General features: G+C 35.7%; 1 protein-coding gene and 1 non-coding gene across 3 annotated transcripts in view; both read left to right on the top strand.

Moving 5' to 3' along the window:
- Positions 1-16,238, top strand: part of Rbpj (recombination signal binding protein for immunoglobulin kappa J region) — a 95,114-nt gene that overhangs the window by 26,302 nt on the left and 52,574 nt on the right. The gene's annotated exons all lie outside the window — the stretch shown is intronic.
- LOC120892484 (small nucleolar RNA SNORA51) lies at positions 13,322-13,452 on the top strand. Its single transcript, XR_005737200.1, has one exon. It is a non-coding gene; the product is annotated as a small nucleolar RNA SNORA51 (small nucleolar RNA).

Consider the following 16,238-nt stretch of genomic DNA (forward strand, 5'->3'; position numbering starts at 1 on the left):
TACTGGGCATAATAATTTCAGTAATCAAACCAAACAAAATATAGTTGTCCCTTAGTGTCCCTATGGGTAGGTTTCAGGACCTACCTAGGATATCAAAATTTATGGTTGCTCAAGTCCCTTGTATATTCAGGTGTGATGTTTTTGTGTAATCTGTACACACTGTATACTTTAAATCTCTAGGTTACTTGGATAATTTCTAATACAATAGAAATGCTGTGTAAATAGTTATTATACTATATTCTTTAGGAAATAACGATGAGGGAGCGAGGAGGGAAAGGAAAAAGTCTGTCTATATGTTAAGTACAGCCATAATTTGTTTTCCAAATATTTTAAAACCTAAACAGTTAGTTCTAATCTATAGATTTGGAGCTGACAGATCAACTGTAATCAAAGTATAATAATTAAAAAATGGTGTCTAGTTGTTAATTTAAAATCATCTTCCTTCAAAAGTTTTACAGTCCTTCGTACGATCATCATGATGCATTTTTAGAGTATTTTGAGGAATATATATAAAGTTGTTAATTGCACATGTAAGTTTCAGTACAATATCAATATAATTCCTCAAATAGGTTAACTTTAAGAATGGAAAGTTGGGTTTAGCAAATATCATTTTTAGATTCTTAACCTATTAAAATCCAGAGTTTTTAGTTCTGTGACTGTTTCAAAGAAATTGATACAGGTGCATTCAAATATGTTGGAAATCATAATCTATAACTTTTATATAAATATTCATTGTTATATTTATAGTTAATTTTTATTATATTATCTATAATTACATAATACATTATATTTAGGTTTTTATAGGTTTTCTGCCTCTGGGATGAAGGGAAAAAATAAGTTAATATCTTTTCATAGTGTTTTTTTTTTTCCTATTTCTCCTGAAAGAGTCATATGAAATATTTACTTTGACTTATGTTCAAGCAATACTGATGTGCCTACTATTTTTTAGAGCACATCATCCATGCCTGCCATCAGTTCTTTATGTGTAGCTGTCACTTGTGTATTGAGAGTGTGTGTGTAACATTTTTACTTATTTAGTAGTCATTATTCCTTCTGTATTCCAGACTTTGGTGGTGAAATACTAGGTTTACAAAAGACAAGTTCTGCTCTTTAGACTTCACAGTATAGTGAAGGAGGCTGTAATAACTGGAATGGAAATGTATTTGTTTCTTCTATAAAAAGAACAAGATGAAGTGTTTTATACACATTTGTGTAAGATTTTTAATAATTAATTTTGCAACTAAAAGAGGTAGTTGGGTGTCACAATTTTTGATGGATTTTTTTTGTTATAGTCCACTATTTGAATATTATGCTTTTATGGTGAATTATGCAAAAGACTTATGCTGATCATTTGAGTTTCTTAAGGTATCAGATTTTGAACCCTCAGTATAGTAATTCTGCAAGATTGTTTCAGCAATTTAAAAAATGGTGTCAAATGGTTTCTTGTTCAATTCATCTAACTTGTTAGGAAACATTGGCATTCTAGTTCAGTTTATCACTTCTGCAATTAATTTTGGAACGCAGTGTTACTGAATGGTTTCCATTCAAGTCTTAAAGATGCTTAGGAGCTTCCTGTCCTTAATTTGGGGGATTTTTGTCAGTGCCTTTTATTATTCTTTTAGTCATTATTTGAAACATTGTTAAGAGCTATCCATTGGCTATTGTGTATTATCACTGCTAATCTGACTGCATGCCTTCAGCCTCCCTCAGTTAATAAATGATTTCTCTTCATTTGAGGATAAGACTTGTAGCAGTCCAGGGAACAAGATGTAGCTGAGAAAATAGACATTGTACCCTTTTAAGGAAAATATCTTTTATGGTCATCTTCTTTTGTCAACTGAAATTTTAATTGATAACTACCATAATTTAGGTCACCTTAAAAGATTGAGAAGTGCATAACTTTATGGATTTAATTTGTAGAAATAAAATGAAGTTTCAAAATATTATTCTGATCTTCCATGGTGGCTTTTAATAAATGTGCATGTAGTTCCTTACTAAAACATAGACAACAAAGTGTTTATGTAGTTATAAATTACAAAACAGAGTAGGTTTTTTGTGAGGAATTTACATAATTAGATTATTTCCATTTCAGCCATGCTTGAAAAATAAATTTATGTATTTGACTTGATTTTTTTTCTAGTTGCTTCTGAAAGAAAGATTGATATAACTGTGTGAATGGGTTTTGCATTTAAACATTGTGAAATTAGATACTTGTCCTCTCACTTTCATCTCTTAACTGTGATGTTGAGCACTTGGCTTAAATCTCTCTGATCCTTAATCTCTTTATCTGTAAAAGGAAGGTAGATCAGGATGAAGTAAAATGCCATGAAGTCTTTAGCATGGTATGTGGTACATTATTAACAAATGTTAACACCAGTACCATTCCCTTCCCCCAAATACATTCTACAACAGTGTAGCTGTAGGAAAAAGAAATGCAGAAATTCCAATTGAAGATCCAGATTTAAGTCTTAATTCTTTTATTTTACTATATATGTTTTCTTGGGTCAGACATTTTTTGGGTTGTACTTTAAGTACAGTCTGCTTTACCTATAAAATAGGGTTCTGAAAATTAAATGAGGTAATGAGTAAGTCTTTCTGACCTACTTTCCAGTGGTTAACCTTTTTTTTTTTTTCCCTTGTGCAGGGGAGGAACTGTGTTTCAGGAGCATGAACCTGGTAGTTGTGTGTAGGTTACAGTACACACACATACAGCACCATTAACTGATTTTAAGTAGGAGCAGGCAGGAGCCAGAGGATTTCACTAATGTGGTGAAATTATCAGTTTAAAAAGATGGCTGAAACTGCAGACAGGAATTTCCTTGGACCAGGTTCTTTGTTCTTTTTCTTCATTAGTTTATTTCTACTTTGGTCAGCTTTTTTCCCACACGTGATTCTGCCACCATTGTTAGCTTTCTGAAGCATGGTCTACATTTTGTAATCTGCATTCCCCATAATCTGTAATCAATCTAAATCTTAAAAACATAATGTTTTCCCCCCTGACACTGGACTTGAAAGTTTTTCATGAGCTGACTCTATCTTTTCAAGGAGGAAATAGTTTCACTTTCTGCTTAGCATGTGTTCTTTGCCCTAGCTGGGAAACTTTGTCATCTTTGTGTATTGACCTTTACACCAGTTGTTCCATATGCCTAGAATATTAACAGAAACTTTCTCATCTTCTTTCTTTTTTTTCTGGAAAGCCATCTTTATGGCTTAGCTTTTTAAAAGATTTCCTGATGGATCATCCTAAAGTAATTTTCATTGCTTTATGACAGTAAATTCATGTATTTATTGATAAGATTAATCAGTTCGACTTTCTTTGCATAACTCAAGTATTCTTTTTGGTAACTGGATAGTATTAAACTTGCAGCAGAAACAGTGAATTCTTAGTAGATTTAAAATGATGCATAAAGCCAGGTGTAGTGCTGAAAGCCTGTAATCCCAGTAGTTGAGGAGGCCAAGGCAGGAAGATTACAAGTTCAAGGCCAGCCTGGGCAACTTAGTGAGACCCTAATAAATTAAAAGAAAGGGCTGAGAGTGCTACTTAGTGGTAGAGTGCTCCTGAGTTTGCTATGTAGTACTGGGAGAAAAAATGTGATGCACATACTTCTTACTATACCTTAATAATGGAATAATAATGTTTTGATGTAAGAGAGGTGGGTTGTGGTGAACAGGAAAGAGGGACACGGATACCTGCCAGAGCAGTCAGGCAGTAAAACTTGATGGATAGCCATTCTATAGAAAGTAATTTTTCCTCTGCTGTCATTCCATAGCAATTAACACAGAAGACTTCTTGTGATCAAATCAAATGTGTGTAGGGTTTTTCCCCACACATGGAACAGATAAACACAGTACAACAGACAAACACAGTACTCCAGTGGATACCATCTGTCTGTCCTCCAGTTCAGTTCAGTTCTGACACTTATCTACCTGGAGATAACATCAGATCCCAAAGGTCTAGGGCTTTGTCCTGGAGACTGCCCCTCCCACATGCCTAGCACAAGTCCCAGGTGGTTTTTTCTATTCTTTTTTTTTTTAAGAGAATTTTTTTTTTGAGAGGAGAGAGAGAGAGAGAGAGAGAGAGAGAGAGAGAGAGAGAGAGAGAGAGAGGGAGGGAGGGAGGAGAGAGAATTTTTAATATTTATTTTTTTTAGTTCTCGGCGGACACAACATCTTTGTTGGTATGTGGTGCTGAGGATCGAACCCGGGCCGCACGCATGCCAGGCGAGCGCGCTACCGCTTGAGCCACATCCCCAGCCCCTTCTATTCTTTTTTGATAGACTGCTCTGAACAGGACTGCTTCAACTCCATCTTTGAGTTCCATTAATTTGCCAGACTAGCTCACAGGACTCTGAGTAACAGCTACGTTTACTGGTTTATTATAAAGGATAATAAAAAGGTGGCGAGGTAACTAGGGCAAGGTATAGGAGAAGGGGCTAAGAGGTTCCATGGGGCATACTACACCCTCCAGGAACCTCTGAGTGTTCACCTATCTGGAAGTACTCTGAACGCTGTCCCTTTGTGTTTTTAGGGAGGCTTCATTACATAGACCTGATTAATTAAAACGTTGGTCATTTAAGGTTAAATCTACTTAACCTTCAGCCCCTCCCCTTCCTAGAAGTTGTAAGTAAGGGGTAAAGTCCCAAGCCTCTAATCCTGCCCTTATCTTTCTGGTGGCCAGCCCACATCCAGAGTCTACAAGGGGGCTGCTTGCCTTCAGTAAACTCATTAGCATACAGAACCACACTTATCACTTTGAAGATTCCAAGGATTTTAGGAGTTATATGCCAGGAAACAGGGATGAAAACCAAATTGTATTTCATGGTATTAGAGTCAACTATCTGTTCATTTATATGCATTCTGTTAGAAATAAGCTTTAGAAACTGGTACTCTTTTCCATTTAATGACTACTTTGCAGTAAGTGATTCAGTAATATTTACATCAGGACATTGTTTGAAGGAAATCCTGTCACTTAACCAGTTCCCTTTAGTACAGTGGTGTAGGTGATTTCCAGTTCTCAGTCAACTATTCTATTCTCAGTCAAGAATAGAGTAGTAGTTATTTGCAAGTGTACCTGGTTCCTCGCAAGTCTTCAGACATGTTTTTTAGTTATTTTCATTCCTTGAGAAGAAACTGAAGAAGTAATTGGGGTAAAGGGATTTGTGGGACTCACTAGAAAGATCTCTAAAACAATGGCTAACACCTGGTGCTTCTCATTCATACAAGGGTTCACATTAAAAATTACAGTGTTACATGGTACTAGCAGCACCCTTTGTTTTTGTAGTCATGGCAGCTTAACACAGCACCTTAGTGGCTTAACATACAAACACTTAAGTCCTTATTTTTTGTTTTTGTTTTTAAGTCATTGAAATTATGAGACTATCATTCAAATGGAAGCATTATAGTTCTTCGGAACCATTATGATCTCAAAAGGAAAGGAGAATGCTAAAGATACACTGGCTGAGGTGTTTTGAGGTGCACCGAAGTGTTCCAAGCTGTCTGTGACTTACCTTAACATGTTCTTGAAGTACCATGGCGTGGATTAAAAGGTATGCTTTAGAAATTTCCCAGTGACCCCAGGGTCATGGGTAGAATGAATGCTCAGATTCTATATCTTATTATTGTATATTTTAATATTTAGATTGCAAGTGGTTATAGATTTATAGTGCTATTTTTGTAAAAAATATTGAAATTTTTATGATTGATTTTTTTTTTTTTCCTTTTTGAGATAAGGTTATGGAAGACATGAGGGTAGATATTTTCCTTCAGTTTTAATAGTAATAGTGTAGAAATAAGCTATAATTTATTTTACCACATAGTTTAGGGATTATTCAGTGTTAGTCTGTAATTATCTTTCGGTTTACATCATAGAATAGTTCTCTTCAGTGCCGTCATTTCATGGTAGCCTGAATAGGGTAAATTCTTCAGATAGAGTACTAATTTGGCCACACAAAACTGTTCTATTTAGGCCATTTATAGTAGAGTTTTGTCTTTTGCACAGAATTTTCATTTAGAGGCAAATGAATGAGTTTTAAACTATTTCTTAACTGATATTAAAAAAATTTTTGTACTATATGGCTGCTACTAATTTTGCTTTTTTTTTTGAAGAGTGGTACAATTGAACCAACTTAGCGAGAATGCTGAATTTATTAATATTATATCAGATTCAGCATTCTTAACCTATTAGTTAATAAAGGAAACTATGTTTGGAAGAGAGGTATAAGTCATAGATAGAAAACATGAACAGAAATACATTGGTAGAGTCCACAACTTTTGGCAGGTTACCTTGTGCTATAAGATCCTTTTGGTATGTCAACAGTTAAATTCTTTTTTTTTTTTTTTTTTTACTTGGGATTGAACCTAGGGGCACATAACCACCGAACCACATCCCCAGCCCTTTTTTATGTTTTATTTAGAAACAGAGTCTTTCTGAGTTGCTTAGGGCCTACCTGAGTTGCTTAGAGTGGCTTTGAACTCGGGATTCTTCTGCCTCAGCTTCCTGAGCCACTGGATTATAAGCGTGCACCACCATGCCTGGCCAAAAGTTAAATTCCTAATGGAATTTAATTATTAAAACTACACAAAACTTTTATAATAAAATATCCCTAGTGGTAGTGATCTAATCATATTCCAAGGTAGTCATGTGCTTAATTAGCCAAAGTAGTCATTCATTTCAACTTGGCATTTTATATGTAATGGCATACAATAGTGTCTATCCTACAGAAAGATATTTTGGAACATAATGGTTTTTAATGTATTGTTTACAAAATATATTTCTCTATAATACTTGCTACTTAAAGTGTAAAATTTCTTCTGGGTTAGCACATGGTCCTCCATTTGTTTCCTTTGAACTTCAGAGGGATTTTGATGCATAGCCAGAGTTGGCAACTTCTCTTCTTACCCTAAAAGTTTATAGGTTTTTGTTTATGAGCTTAGGGATCAACTGACCTGTGTTTCACATCTAATGCTTACTTTGTTATCTTGATAGGTTGTGAGAATGATCTGGAAAAAATATGAATTTATGTATAAAAAATATAGACATAAGCATATTATTATATAAATCTGCAATATCATTTTATGTATTTGCTATACATAGATAATTGTAAACATATACTTATGCAGGGTTGGGCACATGGGACAAAATGGCAGATCAGCTGTGATAGCGATGATTTTTACATGCCAAATCAGGATTTGTGTGTGTGTGCATGCACATTCTTTTCTTTTTTTTTTTTTTTCTGCCCTGATTCTTTTTTACTTTGTCCTGTAGAGTAAATCAATCGTCATTATTTGGGTTTTTTTTTTGTTACCAGGGATTGAAACCAGGGGCGCTTAACTACTAAGCTACATCTCTATCCCGTTTTTATATTTTATTTAGAGACAGGGTCTTACCGAGTTGCTTAGGGCTTTGCTAAGTTTCTGAGGCTGGGTTCGAACTCCTGAGCTACTAGGATTACAGGTACAGGTGTGTGCCACTGCACCCAGCGGTTGGTTTTGTTTTGTTTGTTTTATCAGTGAAAGAAGGTAGCCACTAGAGACTGGTAATTTATCTATGGTTCTATTACTCTGCTAGGATGATTTTTGTGTTCTCTGAAGCTTTGTTTTTCAAATTGTTGGTTTCATCCCATTTATTAGTGGATTAAGAAAACATTTTAGTGGTTTGTGACCAGCATCAGAGCATATTTCAGAATAGGAATGTGTCAATGCACTGGATGTAGAAAAGAATGCATTGCTTTTTTTTTTTTAAAGCTTATTCTTCAATTTTTAAAGCAGTTGAAATGAACAAAATCTATGCATATCTAGTAAGTGTACATTGATTAGTTACGTTTTTGTTCTAGTAAGTGTATGCCTCCTATAGGCACAGAGTTCCTCAGAAATACTATTAGCTTTATATTGTTTTGCTTTGTTGAAAAAAAAATGACCAGGATACATTTTAGTCTGTGGTGAAAGAGAATATGGTGTGCATATTCTTCCTGTACATCATCTTCAAAGGTCACTCTTTTATCTTTTTTGTTTGAAGTAAAGGTTATAACAGGAGAATAGGGAGTAGAAGAAAAAATGAGAATAAAACAATACTAGCTTTAGAGTGGTATTAACCAAGGCTATTTTATCAAGTAGAGTAATATTGTATTCTGCCTCTTGGCATACATTTTGGTGTTTATCAATTCATAGACCAGTGTTTTTCATACACGTTCTGAAATTAATTCGTTAAGTTTCTGCCCCCCACCCCTTACAGAAACAGAATAGAACAGAAAGTTTCATGAATGTATCACCTGATATAGTTTTTTAAAACTCTGTCAAGGGTAGGCATTGGTACTGGATTGGACAGATGTTCTTGTAATGAGTAACTGGAAAGCTGTGTGGAACTCAGGTCTTATAAATCCATGTTTATAAATCCATGTTGCCAAACTGATGTCGGCTACAAAAGCCTGTAGATAGCCATCACAAGTATTACCAAATCAGTGGTCTTATTTCTGATGGTAGGGAATAGTTAATTAGCTATGAAACCTATGTTTTATTATTTTGTGAGTATGTGTGTATTGTTTGTTTGCCCTGGTAAACATGTAAAGGTTTATAATTAAGAATTTACAATAATCCAGCCAGGCATATGCCATAATCCCAGCAATTTGGAGGCTGAGGCAGAAAAATCACAAATTCAAGCCCAGCCTTAGCAATTTATTAATGTCCTAAGCAGTTTGGACCTTGTCTCAAAATAAAAAAAGATCTGGGGATGTGGCTCAGTTGTAATGTGCCTCTGGGTTCAATACCAAAGGGGAAAAAATGAAAAAGAAAGAAAGAATTTATAGTATTTCCTTAGTTGTGATTTACTCTTACTTTGTATTGATGTAAATGATTGCTATAGTTAGAAAAAAACCCTGATGATACATCTTAAAATTCACTAAATTTATTTTATGTGTTAGGATTTGTTCCTTTAACAGGCAACTCTTTAATTCAGAAGATAAATATAAAGCTATAGAAATTCAGCATACATCAGATATATATTACAAATATTTAAGGTGGTCAGATGTTTAAATGTAGAATTTCTGTGTGTGAGGATTTTGATAATATTTAAACTTTTATTTTTCTTGAATTAGTGCATTTCCTCTTACAGTGGCCTTGTAACAGCAGTTATTTATAGATCTGTTGAAGATAATCACAGTATCTGGTGAATATTTTTTAATAAATAAGGTAGGGCAGTATCATCATATGCACATGTGTTTTAAGATTATGTCAGAAATACTATTTTTTTTTTGTCTTCAGAAAACAGAAGATGAAGACTTTTTCTGGTAAATTGTTTCATTACAATGGAATTTGTACATTAGTTTTCTACACTTGGGAGTTGAAAAAACGGAATAATTCTTGCCAGAAGAGGAGGGCAAAAAATAAAAGCTTGTTTTATCTTTCTCTTCAAGTTCTTGGAAATCTTGTTAAAGTACATAGTTTCTTTTCCAAACTGGATATGACATACTCCTTAGAAATTGTGTTTTGAAATATAGGAAGTAAAGCCTGCTAGTCATGGATTAACTGCATGATGGTAGTTGCTAGTCTTTGTACAGAAGTGTGCAGGCATACACTGTTAGTGGCAGAGCCCTTGGATGAAGCTTCAGCTCTGTTGGTCCAAACAGACCAGGCTATGTCACCTGTCCCAGTATGCCAATTAAAGAGACAGCAGTGATGAAGGGCAGGAAAGGAGCTTTTCACATGCCGTGATCAACTATGTCTCAAGGAACTGACAGAAACTTTGAGGTTTTATAGAAAAGAGCACAAAGGCGGGTTGTATGGCTCAGAAGCTTGTATAGCTCCTGAGAGTAAATCATTTTGGTCAGACTATGATGGGGATGGGTTCTGTGAGGCTTTGGGACATCCTCATCACCTGAGGGCATGATTTGGTTCCTCACCTGAGTTATTGCCCCAGGTTTTGTTGTGGGCGATTTTTCTTTCTTGGGGGTGGATCTCACCTTGGGTTATCTGTTCTGCTTGCAATTGCTTGGGGGTAATTTCAGTCCCTTGTTATAAAGATGCTTATCAATCAAGATTGTAGTTCCTGGAATCCAAGGTAGCTGCAGGAGAATGTGACTCAGAATGAAGGAGGAAAAAGAATGAGAGAGGGGGGAGGGATGGGGCAGGCAGGCAGATGGAGTCAGAAAGGGACAATATGGAGTGTTAGGTCAGCGACTTAGTCCTCTTTCACTAAGAGATTCTGAATGTGAAGTATGGAAGAATTAAAATTCCTTTATTCTGTTGCTTTGCTTCCCAAAATTCTCTCCATCTCTCAACTGCTTCTGGTCTTACCCAGTTCTTCCTACTCTATTTGGGTAGGTAGCCCTGTTTGGCTTTTCATCATTAAGATCATTGATTCTTTTTCTCAATCATGTTTCCCAATCACTTCCAGCTTCACCATATCTTACTTTATCTTGGTCATCTGTCAGGAGCTATGAGTTTTCATGTTGTCTTCTTGTGGCATTTGTTTCTTCAGATCTGTGTCCCTTTTCTCTGGTTATCATAAATGCATGATACCAGCTTATAGTCTTTTTCTTTGGTGCTTTTTTGTTTGTTTCTAGGTAATAGTTGAGAAGGAAACTAAACTATATTCTAGTTTAGTTGTCTCCAACCTGATATGAGTAGCTAGAGATGCACCCCAACTCCATATCTAGATTTAGAAGAAAGAGCATATCATGAATTCTGTATTCATTATTGGATATTATTTCAGCTGATTTTTGGTTATAAAAAATAAGTTAGAATCACCTTTCAAAGATTAAGATGAGCTGCTGTGAGTCTATATTTAAAATGATGTTTTAGCTTCTGAAGATAACAAAACTTAAAAATGTTTTGAGTAAATGGGGTATTATTGTTAGCATTAAATATGTTCTCAAAACTAATTGATACCATCTCTCATTACTTTGAAAAACAGTACTATTTTGAATGTGGTATCTGGGGTATCTCTTCAAAGAGTACTTTATAATTCATTTCAAGTATGAACCTTATTGAAAAAGTGAAATATACTGTGTTAGTACATGTCAGAAAAATCAGGGAATCAGAAAAACATCTGTTTGAAAAATACAATGAAGCTACTTTTTCTTGAACTGTGGAACTGCTGGGCATTATAAGGAAAGCATGTAGATGAACAGGAAGATGTGTGTGTGTGTTCTTTCTTCAAAATGCCAAACTTACTGTTTAAACATGGAGCACAGTTTTCATTAGTGGTGTAATTAGGCTCACATAGGTGAGAGTTAGTGAGCAAGTGAGTCCCTCCCTCCAGGAGGAACCCACAGTAAGATCAAGCTGACCTTCTTCACTGGTCTTTGGGCCTTGCTTTATCAACTGTATGTCAGCATATTATCTTTAGAAATAATGACTGTAAATGTGCTACTTTGGAGGAAGGACAACTGTCTCCTTTTGTCCTCCTACCCTTAATTGTTATAAGGAATCCTGGGGTAGGACTGTTGATGCAGAGGTAAGATAGAACACTTTGGAAAAAGTACTTACTTTGAGGGCCTTTGTGTTTTGTTGATACCAGTACTGTGATAGTAGTGATGAGTGTGATTGAGTATGTGTTTCTCTGTGTGAATGTATATACACGCATATATAAGAGTTAGTGGTAGCAGCTAAGCAACTAGATTAGTAAAATGTGCATTAAATTTAGCTTTATCAGGACTCCTTTGTTGTTGAAATATCTGTGGAAAAACTAACCTGTCAGTGAAAATTCTAGCAGAGGCATGGAACATGGGTGCATATATAAAGCAAGGAGGGTTTGGAATAAGTAGGATCCACTGAGAGCATTCACCTTTGAAGTACATGCTGACATTTCCTCTGCAGAGAAACAATTTTCAATCTTTGCTATAGTTCTGAAACCTATTCTTTACCACCATTAACTGATTTTGTTTATTTTGTTGGTACTGTATCCCTGGCCCCTGGGACAGTGAATAGTCACAGCAGGTTCTCCGTAAATATTTGTCAAATGAATACAATTTGGATAACCCTAGATTGGGGGGGGGTGCTTGTTGCTTTGTTTTGGTGCTGGAAATTGAACCTATGGGTACTTGATCATTGAGTTATATCCTATCCCTTTTTATTTTGAGACAGGGTCTTGCTAAATTGCTGAAGGCTTCACTAAGTTGGTTTGGCTGGACTGGAACTTGTAATTTTCCTGCCTCAGTTTCCCAAGTTGCTGAAATTACAGATGTGTGCCCACTGTACCTGGCAACACTAAGTTTTTAGATTTACATCTATCCTGTCATGGCATAACAAGCCTTTCTCTTATTAATCATCTCTTAATTTACAAGTGGAGAGAAGACCAGGTATCTTATTGGTGAACCTCTAAATTTACAAATGGAGAGAATGACCAGATATTTAAAGAAGTAATTTTATTTTGAAATGATCTTAGTTTCAGTATATATTTATCACTAAATTCTTGTAAGTTTGGTGGTGGGTCTGAAGACAGAAAAGTCTCAATTGTGTTATTATACTGACATTTAACAAATATTGTGCTTGAGGTGTTCCACGCCAAGCATTTTGCATTTATTAGCTCATGCTTCACAACAGATCTCCAGTATTCCCATTTCACTGACATGGAGAATGAAGCTCTGCAATACCTATGAAAGCATTGAAGTGGGGGTTGTTTTGTTGTTGTTGTTATTTGTTTTTGGTCAAAAGGCAGGCTTTGGGGAAGCAAAACTTGGAAATAGTGTACATAATAATTGAACAGATCTTTCTTGCCATGGATAGATGTGCAAGCGTGAGGTTATTTATAGGGAAAGCCAGATTGTGATCTGTGCTCATGTTTCACAGAAGAAAGGCTCTGTATTCCAACTAAAACATTTCCATATTTGGGACTGACCAGATTTGGTCTGTTAGGAGGTGGACAATTGCCCTTTTATGGCCACCCAGATCCTCCATTGCTGTCTTGTTTCTCTTTGACTTGGTGGCTCTGACACTCCCTCAAGCAGTCTTGTTCTCCTCTGTCTTTTGTTACTGCTCTCTTGGCTCCAGTGTTCTCTGTCTCCTTTGCTCTCTATCCGCTCTTTGTACTCCACAGCTCCCTTCTCTCTTCCTTTCCTCCCTCCCAACTCATTACTTGCAACTTGAGCAAACAAAAGAATTTCCTCTGCATTCTGACTATAAAAGAATAATAATGTGAACATTGAATAAAGTCAACTTTTGAGTCACAGAACCAGGCAGGCCAAGTGAGAAAGTGATCTGGCCAACAAAGGTCAGTTAGGAGGATGCTATAAAAATAGCATAAATCTTAGATCCTAGGAGGCTGTCCAAAGTTAAAAGAACTGACCCAGGACAAGTAGTATTTTGTTTTCAGAATAAAGAGCTTGTTGACCTCCTGGTGCTTACCACAGGCTGTGTTTTTATGCTGAGTATATACAAAAGGGAGGCAGAGAAAACCTATCCTATAGACACCCCAGCCCAGGCCTCCTGCCTGGACTGTATTGTGAATGGGGGCTATGGAGTTGAGGGAAATGAGCTTCTTGAGCACAGTGACCAGACCAGTACACCCAGGTTTAGTTCTTGAGGACTATTAGAATCAAACCAAGACATTCGCAGCTGTCTTAATCCACTTTGTACTGCTGTAACAAAATACCACAGACTGGGTAGTGAATGAAAATAGTATATATCTTATTGTTCTGGAGGTTGAGAAGATTACCATTGAGGGGCCACATCTGGTGAGGTCCTTGCCTGCAACATTGTAACATGGCAGAAGGTATAAGGTGGGCAAGAGGTTATGCAAAGGAAAGGGAGGGCAAGAAGAGGCTAAACCCAACTTTATAACAAATCCTCTCCCACAATGACAATCCATTTATGAAGACAGAGCCCTTGGGATCGAAACAACTCCCATAAGGACCCGTCTCCGAACACTGATGCATTGGGGATTGAATTTCCAACATAAACTTTGGAGGATATATTTAGACTATAGCAGTAGATAAAAGGTGAACATTAAAAAATAACTTCCTTTCAACTTTTTTTTTCTCCCTTTCAATTTTGAGTTTCATCCCAAAGTTCTAATTTATACTTAGAATGAAGGATCTTTTCAATCTGATATTTCTCTTCATACCTAAAACTACTAACATTTTTAAATAACAGGAAGCTAATTAATCAACCAAATTATTATTGGCTTAAACATTGTGGCATATTAGATATTAGATTATTATTACAGTAAAGAAATTACCTTTGGTGAAATTGCTGGAGACCTACACATTATATATGCAAGTTTTTCTATCAGTTGGTTTTAAGCAACAAAACTAAATGAAGGAACTAATAAGGTGTATACTGAGAGCCCCAATTAGATCTGGATGGAACTTCATAGAATCTTTCAAAAGTTCGGTATTTTGAAGTGTCAACATGCTTCATAAAGAATGGCTTTGTTGAGCCAGGCGCCGTGACACACACCTGTAATCCCAGCAGCTTGGGAGGCTGAGACAAGGGGATCCCAAGTTTAAAGCCAGCCTTAGCAACAGCAAGGTACAAAGCAAATCAGTGAGACCCTATCTAAATAAAATAGGGCTGGGGATGTGGCTCAGTGGTTGAGTGTCCCTGAGTTCAGTTCCTGGTACCAAAAAAAAAAAAAAAGAATGACTTTGTTGAGCAAGTGACAGTAACCTATAACATTGTATTTGGGGGGAATTCTCATAGGGAAAATAGTTTTATTAAGATGAGAAATTAATCATTATTTTTAGCTATTTGAACTTGGTGAAACGTTCTCTTCTCATTGAAAGATTTATAAAGTTAATATGAGCTCATTCATAATTTTTTTCTCCATTATAGAAACAAACTTCAGAGGCATTTCTTATCAGTTTGTTTATAATCCTTATTTAATTCAGAAATGGTTTGTCTAAATAATGTGGTTTAAGAGCTACAGTTCCATAATAATTTTTTGTTGCTTTTTCTTTAACAGATGATTTGCTATTATTATTGTTCATTCACTTAGTAAGCACCACTGTGTACAGAGTTGTATTTGAGAACTTGATGTTTACTATTGCATGCATTTAAGTCAACCTAAATGTGAATCATACGAATTTATTACTTTGGCCATATGTCTCCAATGTGTGTGCCTGCAGTAAACAAACAAAATTGGCTAGCATAAAATATACAGCTTAAAATAACCATGGTGCGTGTCCAGTTTATTATGGAAAAAGCTTGGCTTTTTTTTTTTTTTAATTGCTAGGTTACTTTAATTCTTTAAAAAGCTTGGATTTGATTAATCCCTAGAGCTGGTAACACAATTAGATTTTTCTAGTTTATTTAACTTTACAGCATTCTTTATATTCTCTGTTTGGATTACTACAATGTATAATCCTCCGGATTTGGCAGTTTTAATTTGCTGAAAAATAGTTTATAGGTAAATAAAATGATTTTGTGAAACATTAAATAAGTTTTTATATGACACTTTTTTAAAAAAAAATATGAAAAACAAATGGTCATCATCAGTGAGTTTTAAGAGGAAAAGTCCTCTTGGGGGAAAGGCAAGAAAGATGAGTGGTTTGTGCACCAGAGTATAGCTTCCGTATGTATTTATCTGTGGGACTTGTTGTCCTCAACCATAATATGATCAATGTGTGGTCAGCCCTACCTTGTAATTCTCTGAGCTTCAGTTTTCCCTTGTAGGTTAAAATGCTGACTCAGGATTGTTAGCAAGGCTTAAATGAGAAATTATACAAGGAGATCCATCTATTCCTGTGTATTCTTTTTTGTTTGCTCTGCTGTATGAAGACTGAGGAAGGTGTGGGTGTAAGGGATAAAGAGAGTTTCTTCTTATGGAGTAAGGGAATGGAGATAGATAAGAGAATTTGGATTATAGATAATGGCATTTGTTAGTGAAGTGCTTGTGGAAGGCAACAAGGAGGGAAGAGGTCCGGCACGCTACAAACAGACAAGAGAGACTCCACTGTCTTTAAGGAACATGCATGTGCAGAAGGCAGGGAGAGGAGTATTCAGAATGAAGTAGCTACAGTGGAGCTAATCTCCAAAGAAAAACTACTCTATTTTTTAATTCAGTAATTTCATTTAAAGCAGTTGACTAAGACAGTAAAATAGTAAATTAATTCTGTAACATAACAGCTTTGCAGTTTACATAGTTTAAATTTATAACACAACAAAGTACCAACTAAGTACATAACATGAATGAAACAAACTCTGAAAGTTAAGTCTCTTCCTTCCTGTAGGCCTTATTCTTGTCTTCCTCAGTGCCACCTCCAGTTATGCTATTGAACCAGATTCATTTTGCCTGCTACACAGTA

Source organism: Ictidomys tridecemlineatus, chromosome 9 (genome assembly GCF_052094955.1).
Source record: "Ictidomys tridecemlineatus isolate mIctTri1 chromosome 9, mIctTri1.hap1, whole genome shotgun sequence".
Taxonomy (NCBI): Eukaryota; Metazoa; Chordata; class Mammalia; order Rodentia; family Sciuridae; genus Ictidomys; species Ictidomys tridecemlineatus.